We start from the raw sequence: 10,156 nt of genomic DNA on the forward strand, positions 1-10,156 counted from the left end.
TGTAGGCTGCGCCACCTCCAGCCTGACATGCGGAGCTGCTGGCTCTGCTCTGACGTTCTGGACATAACGGTTCTGAAGAGCCATAGACTTTCAGAGCAGGGTGCCTCACACGACATAACAAAGCATGGGAGAGCGGTAACTTGTCAGGTGCTTTGTATCCAAGTAACTGGAACTTGTCTTAACTGCATTGCAGCATTTAACCAAATTAGCTTATGATTACCTTTAATTCACTGTAAAGCAGCTATTTTTCTCAGGCAATTATGATGTTTATACAGACACGAATGCACGCAGTTGATTGTTCTGCATAATATTTTCTTCCATTTACAAATGTGTGCAATCATACCTCAGGTGCTGCACACTCCTAGGCCACACCACGAACTGCCTTCATTTTCCCCTTAGGGAATGCTCACCTTCCAGCTCCTTCCCACCGGTCCCTGGTGCCAAGGAGGCGTTTTGCTGATAGAGGAGTGGTGAGCATACTGAAGATTGACAAGAGAAAGCCCTTTGTGTCTCAAAGCATGAGCTGGGGAGGATGGAAGGATACGTGACTGCAGTGGTGCAAAGCTGCAGGGCGGGCAGCTCTGCTCACTCATGATAAAAAGTGTGGAAGGGGAGTAATAGTGTCAGCCATGGCCATCAGCATCTCCTGGGCAGTGCTCATTCACTGCAGCCCAAGCTTACAGTGATCTAGAATAACAGTGGGTGCTAACGGGACACTGAGGGATGCTGTGCCAGTCTCAGTTACAGCAGCCTGGACTGACAGCAGAGCTGCATGACCCTGAAAGCAGCAAATGACTGCATCGTGGCTGTGGGTGACTCTTCTATGACAAACAAATAGGACTGGGGTTGGCTTTCTCTGGTCCATTGTTACGTTCTGAATTCACACTGTTGCCATAGAAATACAGCTTCTCATTGTTTGCTTCTGAAGAAATCATGTCTTGTGCTGCGTCTTCCGTAAGTGAAATTCAGTGTCACTTCTGTCCCCAGGGCCCAGCAGTCCGTGGTGGTGACCGGCAGCCTGGGGACGTCAGGCAGCATCAGGACCCACTGGGTGCTGCTCTGTGACCCCCGGAACAAGCAAACAGCTCCCACCTTCCTCCTCCGTCCCGGAGCGCCCCGCAGGAGCCGCTGTTCTCTGCACTGCTCTGCAAGATGTGAGCAAGCAGGACAGGAATCCCATCAGCGACCGAGGGGAGGAGCGTAACAGGAACAATTCCCTGTCCATGGAGCAGCCAGTGCTGGCACAGGGGGGATCTCAGTCCTGGGACATTCCGGAGCCGTGGGCTCGTGGCGTCAGCTGACAGCATTCACCAGTAATTGCATCTGGTGCGTGACAGCTGCATTTGCTTCACCTTTTGCTCTTGCAAACCTTTGTGTTTGAACATTCCTGGTCTTGCTTCCACCAGATCGAGTAAATAAACGCTATTGAAATGAAAAAAAAAAAGAAAAAAAGAATGAAGAATTGTAGGCCTTGCTGCTTTATCTTCAGAGCACTAAGAAGTGAGCATGGGAGGAAAGTTACTGGCTATGAATTTGCATCTGTGGGGTGACCTCACAGCAGCCTTCCAGTACTGAAGGCAGCCTATGAACAGCTCTTTTCCTCTCCTGAGGATTGGATTTGCCTCGTGTCTCCTGATGCAGGTTCGCATGGCTCTCCTCTTCATGGACAAAACAGGGAGAGCAGAGCCTGAACTCGTAATGCCTGCAGCCGTGCACCAAGGCAGTTGTGTCTGAAGGCTGGAGAGAATCCCCTCCCACCCCCTGTGTTTCAGATCGTTTTAATCTAAAATCCTCTCGAGTGTCTCAGAAGACTGCTAAGATGGGCGATGTTCTATTTGAGCCCCGCTGTCACGGCAAATCTGAGCGTGGAAGTTGGAGAGGAATTTCCTCCATGCATTTATTTCCTTTGCACCCGGTTTGCATGCAGGAACCGGACCAGCAGCTGCTGGAGTTGGAGTCTGGCCTTTAGCTGTAGCTGGAGTTCAGTGTTGGCTGCACGTTGTTTGTGTGCATGGATTTTTAAGGAGGTAAAACCCAAGGGAGGCTGCATATGGGGGTGAGCACTGCATCTGAGCGTGAGGAATAAATGACGAGAAACTGGTGGGAACAGGAGAAAGGTTGTGCTTGCTTGGTTCAGGATGAGCGCAGGGCGGATGATTCCTTGCTTCTTCACTGAATAGAAACATCTGAAAGGAAATACAGTCAGTGGCATTCGGGTTTGGAATGCTTGCTCCCAAAGGGAATCAGGATGTTCTCCCTGCCATCAGCGCCGTGCTGCAGCCGTGGCTCCAAGCCCTGTGGCAGTGGGAGGAGATGCTTCCTCCAGGTGAAGGAACTCTGACACCGACGAAGGTATCGGGCCATAGCGGTGTGGGAACCAGTCACATTTATTTCTGGACACTTCAGAATCATCTCCAGTGTGTTTAGAATCGTGTGAATCATCGAACATTCTCAAATATTAACATTTCATAAAGGCTTCAGCAAATGTATATGAAATCAGTAACACATTTGGTACAGCTTGTAACTTTAGTGGGAAGGAGTGATGAGGTGTGCCTGTCTTGCTCTGAGAAGGGCCCCCAGCGGATGGAGCAGAACTGAAAGCCCTGTATTGCCTCCTGCTTTGTGCTGCGTAAGAATACACAGCAAATATTTCTTCAGTTTAATTTGGAGATGTCTTGAAATCAAATGGACTGACTTGCACGTGACTGATTGCATTGGGCCCATGTGTGCTCCACACAGTGCTTCACTGCAGAATGGTCCCTAGGTGACTCCAGCTTTTGGTGTTCTGGGCTTGTCTCCTCCCTGCCACCATCCTTCTTCAGGCTCGTGGTTGTGTCAAGCTTTGCTGAGCCATCTTGCCTTCCTCGTGCACAGCTCTGTGCTTTGCAGCCTCTTTGCCTTTTTGTGTCCCTCCTGGACTCCCAGCAGTGCAGCTCCAGGCTGTGCCCTGTAATCATAGCCGGCAACAGAGGGCTTACCTGGCGAGTTCTTCTCTTCCTATCGACTGATCAAAGTAATCTCATATTTAGAGCATAGATAACAGTGATGAGAAAGTGACCTCTGGATAGAAGACCCCTCTGGGAACAGTTCATGTTGTGAGAAGCTGAAACAAGTTTTGATCGCTTTGATCGTGCCAATAATAACTGATCCATTTCGTGTGCAGCTTTGTGGCATCTCTTTGGTCTTTAGGTTGCCCTCTTTGAGAAGTCTTGTTTGTCTTACCTCTTTCCTTTCTGAGTTTCATTTTATTTCAGATTTCTGCAGCTAGCACTTAATTCTTGCAAAGGGGAGAGGAAAAAATTAGCCCTGCTCTGACACAAAAGCTGAGAACCTCATTTCTTCCCCGTGTTTGACTCTGAACAAATCTGATGAAGCGGGGGTAGGAGGGAGATCAGCTGAAAGAAGCTTGCAGTTCAATGGAAACATTCCAAAAAGCTTGAAGTTGAAACTCACTGGTCTGGGAGATGCACATCTGCCCTTGCTCTGCTGCGTCACCTTTGCTGTGGAGCTGCCCCAGCCGAGGGACAGAAGGAATGGGTTGCAAAGAGCATCAGCTCAAACAAACGCACCATCAAACTTACGGCAACTCGGTACATTTTGTTGCCTTTCCTGCTTTTACTTCTTAGGAGGTTTTCCTCATGTTTTCTGTAAGGTCATTGGAGGCATTCAGCTTTCTGCAAACCTACTGAAAAGCCAATACCCCGCCTGCAGCTCGCTGCTCGGTAGCAGGATCACTGCAGGCTGCCAAACGCCCTGTCGCCATCTACGCCCAATGTGGTTTGAGGTGAAGGTGGTGGGAGGGACTCTTCAGAGCTCTGAGGATGTATCACACGTGCCTGCTTATCATAGAAGCATAGAATGACTTGAATTGAGAAGGACCACAATGCCCATCTGGTTTTCATGTGCAGGGTCACCAACCAGCAGACCAGGCTGCCCAGAGCCGCAGGATGATGCATTTTGTTCTTGCACTCCTTTCACAGGCAGATCCTTCTGGCCACATCTTGCTGTTGTCGTCGTGGTCGGCGGTGGAGCTGCAGGGCTGTACAGAAAAACAGGGTATCACACAGGGGCTGAGGGTGGCAGGGACACAGGGGTCCTTCTGGACCGCCCCACAGCCAGGGCAGGGGGTGCAGCTTCACATCCAGGTGGGGCCAGAGACCTCAGAGGAACAGATCTCCTTCCGGTGGCACTTTGTCTCTTGCAGTGCAGAACAGCATTGGCCTTCATAGAATCATAGAATCACAGAACGGTTGGGTTGGAAGGGACCTCAAGGCTCACAAAGCTCCAACCCCCCACCAATGCAGGGCCACCAACCTCCCCATTGCACAGCAGCCCAGGCTGCCCAGGGCCCCATCCAACCTGGCCTCCAACACCTCCAGGGATGGACGGGGCATCACAGCCTCTCTGGGCAGCTGTTCCAGCCCCTCCCCGCTCTCACAGCACACAACTTCCCCTCACATCCAACCTCCAGCTGCCCTCCCTCAGCTCCAAACCATTTCCCTCGTCCTGCTGCCATCTCTCCTTTCAGAGAGTTGGAGAATTGCCTTCTTGGCAGGAAGTGCACAGTGCTGGCATTGTTCAACCTGGTGCCCATCAGGACTGCTGGTCCCTCTTATGCCTCTGTTGGAGAACAGTTTTTCCTCCATAGGCAGCTTCAGGAAAGGTTGCACTCGTGCAGTCAGTAGAACATTTGCATTTTATCAGCAGCATCGGCCTAGAGCTGAATAGATTGCAGTACACAGAGTGAGCAGAGCACAGACCACTCAAAGCACACATGCAATGCTGTATTCCTGCTGCAGTGATGGATAGCTTAACAAACTCTTAACAGATCAGTGCTGTGCTTCAAGCAGCAGCTTTGCTGATCTCCTGGAGGTGCGTATTGCAGTGGGTGCACTTTTGTTCTGCAGATAATAAACCTGATTTTTTGTTGATTTATGTGATAGAAATCCAGAGGATTCTGGAAGTGCACCAAATTATAAGCTTCTAAATATGTTTAAATGCAATGTGGGGTATTGTGCCTCTGTCATTCTTGAAGAGTTAAGAGGCACACAGTCATCTCACACGCAGATGAAACACTTCTTCCTGCATTCTGCATTACATGGAATCGTATGCTTTTATTGCAATTAACCATTCTTCTTAATCACAAGGAAGGCGTTGTATATTTTATTATATATATCCACTTTGCATGAAAGAAACCATTCTGGCAGTGCACGCTTCTGCTTGTGATGTGGAAAAGCAATAGGTGGAAGGGTTGGGGTGCCAGGCATCATAAGTGGGCACTGCTCTGGCCTTAAAGACACCTCTGCCCAGGGCTCCACTGCCTGCCTCTCATTAACAGCCGAGTCCATGAAAGGTGAGAAGAGAAAGGGCAGGGGAAGCCCAGACTTATTTTGCATCCCCATACCTCCATATCAGCAGGGCACTCCTCCTGTTGGCGAGCTACTACTGGTTTTGTTAGGAAGAATGTGCATCTCTGACATTGGCTGCTGGCGTTGGGAAGTTCTGAGCTGCTGTTTGCTTGTTGTGCTGCCACAGTGAGCAGCCTCACCTGGTGCTGAGAGCGAGAGAGGAGCCAGGGCACTGCAGGAGGCTGCGGGATCAGCAGCGGGGCTGCGGGGCTGGGCTGCCCAGGGAGGTGAGGGGCAGCCAGGGAAGGGCTCCACAAGTGTGGGATGTGGCACCTGGGGACGTGGCCGGTGGTGTGGTGGGGTGGGACAGAGCTGGATCTGATGATCTCAGAGGTCTTCCCCAGCCCTAATGATTCCACGGCTCTGTGATTGTATGAAAGACTGAAAATGTGATGAGGACAGAAAGTAAGTGTTCATCGCTGCGGATTGCTGGAGGTGCACACAGGTCTGCACGTGGGAAAAGAAGGAATCCTGTGCTTACCACAATTCCCCTCTTCAGGCAACCTTTCCACTGGCACTTAAGCCTCACTAAGAGAAGAGATCCCACCTGGGGAAGAGCCAAGACCCACCGACAGCGCGTTCCCAACGCCGCGTTCTTCACTCTGCTTTCCTCAGCAAAACTGAGTAGGGAGTGAAGTTAAAAATCCCATGTGAGCATTCAGCCAATGCTCGAGGGCAGGCAGTCGGAGCACAGTGCAGTCAGCAGCTCCCCTTCTTACATGGAAGATAACTGGAACCCTGTCCAACTCTGAGTCCAGCATCTTGCGAGCTACAGAAACTCTGACCAGCTTAGAAGGATGCAGAAATGCCTGCTTCAGCCAAGTCCTTTTAGTTTTCTTTAATAAAAACAATTGAAAACGCCTTGCTAATCTTTGTTTCTCTTAAGGGAAGCGAGCAACCTGAAAGGAAGCTTTTTATGAACCTTCATTTGAAATTCAATTACATCGGTGTTTGCCTATCAGCGTTCTGGTATTTTTCGCTTGTGTGACAGCAACTGCTGTCCCAGCTGTGTGTGCTCACACTGCTTTGGGAGGATCACAGGATCACAGAACAGCCTGGGTTGCAAAGGAGCACGATGCTCATCCAGCTCCAAGCCCTGCTGTGTGCAGGTCACCAACCAGCAGCCCAGGCTGCCCAGAGCCACATCCAGCCTGGCCTTGAATGCCTGCAGGGATGGGGCACGAGCTACAAGGCGATTTAATGAGGCTTTAATGAGTCTGGGCTGAGGTTGCTCAGCCTTGAATGGCGATGGATGTTATTTTCGATGAGAGGAGTTGTGGGGACATCATCCCTGAGGATCAGCTCGGGATGCAGTGAGTGCAGAACGTGGTGCTCAATGAGTGTGAGAACCTGCTGGAAGATGCTTCAGTGCCACACCAGCACCATTCCTGACCAGCACCTATTTGACTTGGACTGATTTCTGATGCTCTGAACTCCAAGAGCCTCACAGAGCTGGGATTGCAGGAGAGGTTTAAATAGTGCTACAATTCAGCACAGCAGGGTTGGAAGATTGCTTCATTTGTGGGATAAGACTTGGAGTGAGCCGCTCACAAGTGGGGAGAATAGAAAGTTAAGTGATGGAGGAAAAAACTGTTGAGGTTGCAGAACTTCAAAGAGAAGAGTCCGTTTGTATTAATATTGGTGTGGTTTGTTACTGGGGTTTGTTAGAAATGGGACCAGCCCAACGAGTTCCACAGGTTGTGTTTTGGACTGCATTTTTGTTTTTGAGAGCTGTAACTTTGTCACCTTCCACTTCATTTTGAATACAGCCTCTGTTGTTGCTCTGCAGAGCACTGACACTGTTGGAGGTTTCTGTTCTGCAGTGCCAGCATTTGCTCTGCTCTGTGCTGGTGACCCTGCAGGGCCAGCAACACCACCAGTGCATCTCCAGCCCGTGTGACCCCACTTTGGTTTTCTGTTTGCTGTTATTAACAGGTTTGCTGTTTGCAGAGGAGCAGCACCTGGAAGGAACATCCAGACACAGCTTTCCTGCTTCCTGACCTCGGCACAGGGACGCTGCTCTGCAATGCCCTGTCTTTGCCCCCAGATTCCTCCAGCACTTCTTCCAGCCCCAGTCCCTCTCACTGGCAGCTCAGCAGTGGTGAGTTAACAGAAAACTGTGGCAAATTGATCTGAAAAGGGAGAGCAGCCTTTGCAGTAGCTGGGTACTAAAGTATCTCTCTTATCTGCACTGCCTGGGGCTGCAGAGGCACTGGGAATTCAGATCCGTCTTCACACCTGATGCGCTGCTGGGAAATGCATTCTGGATGTTGAGTTTAAACGTGTTCCAGAGGCAGCTCTTGGCTGGCTGGGCGCCTGCTGCACTGCTGCCCAGCTGGGTCAATCAGCTCTGGATTTAGTACTGAGTACATTGCACTGGTTCCTTTTGAAAGCAGGTAGCAATAAACACATCATGTTACGGCTTTATTTTGGCTACAGATTAATTGTAGAGAATGTAATTGCTTCCCCATTTGAAGCTGGGAGAAGCCCACAGTCGGCCATCAGCTTCTCGGAGCATCACTCGGGAGATGGTCTTCTACATTTGTTTGTTTTTCTATAGGTAGGTGAGGATTAAAAATGAAAAGCATCCTGCAGCAGCCGCTGCTGCACCTGGGAAAGCACCACTCCTGGTTCTGCCACAGCGATGAGCAAAGGAAGCCTTGAGGGAGAAGTTCAGACTTGTTACACTCACCGCTGCTCCCTTTCTCTTATAGCTGGTAGGCAGCTGTCAGATCCCAGAGCAGAGTCTTGTGCAGGTTTGGCCAACCGCACGCCTTCAGTGCTTCAGATCCACCTCATGGTGCTCAGGTTGGTACTCGTGTATCTTCAGAGGCCCTTCCAGGAGGGGACAACGAGCTGAGCTCCTCCATCGAGCCTGCAGTCCCCCTCACACAGCTTTCACTCCCAGCAGCCGCTCAGATCCTGAGTTTTATGGGTCCTGCATTTCCTGCCTCCCACACAAGGGCTGTTCTCCCTCTCTGATGCATAGAAATGTTGAGTTCAGCTCTGAGTTGGCAGCTTGGAAGCTTTTCTTTCAGGCACAATCCCTGCTTCCTAATCAGATTTTTGAGGATGTGTCCAGGAAAGCTTTCAGCACATCAGTGACGATCGCAGCCGACCTTACGGTCACTGAGAACTTCAATTTCTGTTTGAGCTCTTTGCCTACAAACAACAGGGTGTTTGTTTGGGGATGGAGCAAACAAGTGGCATCCTGGAGGCTGCATAAAGGGACCACTTCCATTCAGGAACGCCGCTCTCATCCCAGCTCTGCAGGCAGCCACAGCACATGGGCCTTTTTGGGATCTCCCCATCGCACCCTTCCCAGCAGGCTGCCCCACAGCCTTGCTCCTGAATTGCTAGGCGCTGACTGCTGGGATGCTCCCACTCGCGGTCTGCACAGCAGTACCGCTCAGACTCAGAAAGGTGGAGCTCTTGCATGTTTTTACTCTTTTTTCTTCCTTATTTTGTAAGGCTGGATCAGTGTGGCTCCTCAAGCCAATGACACAAGCAGGTTTCTACTCTTTGGAGTACTCTACTACTCTTAAAAGGTGATTAAGATCGCCTGGATTTAAACGTTGCTGCCAATCACGTTTGATGTTGGTGTCAAGCTTGTGTTTCTCTGATAGCTGAAGGACAGCAGAGCTCCAGGAGCTGAAGGCTTTCAGTCAAGTGAGCTCTAAAGAAAGAAAACAGCTTTATTGGTTTGTTTCAGACATCTGCAGCCATTCTGAGAACACGCAAATGGCTCATTAGCACTTGTGGTGCTTTTACCAGCTATTAAATTCTGCTGGGCCACTCAGCAAAGTGAAGCTGCGATGCAGTTGCAGGTGAAGTGGTGCAAGGCAGCAGGCCGAGGGCTGCAGTGGGGTGGCAGCTGTGGGTCACCACTGCAAGCTGCCTGCAGAGCAAAGCCTGTCAGTGTGAACCATTTAATGCCCTTGGCAGTTATTTGTGCATCTGGATCTTGATGATTCAGGCTGACAAAAACGTTCCCAGTTCAGTACATAAGAGTATATATAAGTATACAAATGAGAGTGATACCAAATGTGTGTGCTGTTCCCAGTCACTGTGAACGGGTTAGATGGTGCTTGTCTCAATTTTCAGCACAGGAAGCTTGGCCTGCAGGCCAGATTTCATGCTCTAAGTATGCAGACACAACTCTTGCTGGTTGGAGGATAATTCTGATGAGAAGTTCATTCTTGAGTCACCGCTCCAAGAATGGAGATGGAAGGAGCCCCGAGGGGGCAGCTGCTTCCATCAGCGAGGGAGCAGGCACTGATCTCACCAGCAGACACAGAAGATTGCTCCGTCTGTAAACAGAGATCTTGATTCAAGAAGTTCCTTTAAAATGAGAAATCTTTGTGTGCCCGTTGTTTTGCCCATAATATCCAGCTGCATAACACAAATGTTGATAAAATAGAGCCTAATCAGCAAAGCAGTCATGCAGCATGTTACAGCCTTGTCAACAATCAGCTTCCTCCAAAGCTCAGCCTCTCGTTGTGAGAGCTGTAACCGTGGTGTTTCCTACTTCTTTCTCCAAACACTTTTCCTCTGGCTTATGCCCCAGCTGTGCCTGACATGCTTCACTCCCCTTGCAGAGCGTGGTGCCGTTTGGCATTTAGGAGACAAACACTGCTGATAACAGCCATGTTTCGCCTGTTGCTGAGCAGCGCTTACACTCAGCCAAGGATTTCTCAGCATCCTGTGCTGCCCTGCCAGCAGTGGCAGCATTCATTGCCATAGAGGCT

This window comes from Tympanuchus pallidicinctus, unplaced genomic scaffold (assembly GCF_026119805.1).
Source record: "Tympanuchus pallidicinctus isolate F22 unplaced genomic scaffold, pur_lepc_1.0 scaffold3, whole genome shotgun sequence".
NCBI classification, from domain to species: domain Eukaryota; kingdom Metazoa; phylum Chordata; class Aves; order Galliformes; family Phasianidae; genus Tympanuchus; species Tympanuchus pallidicinctus.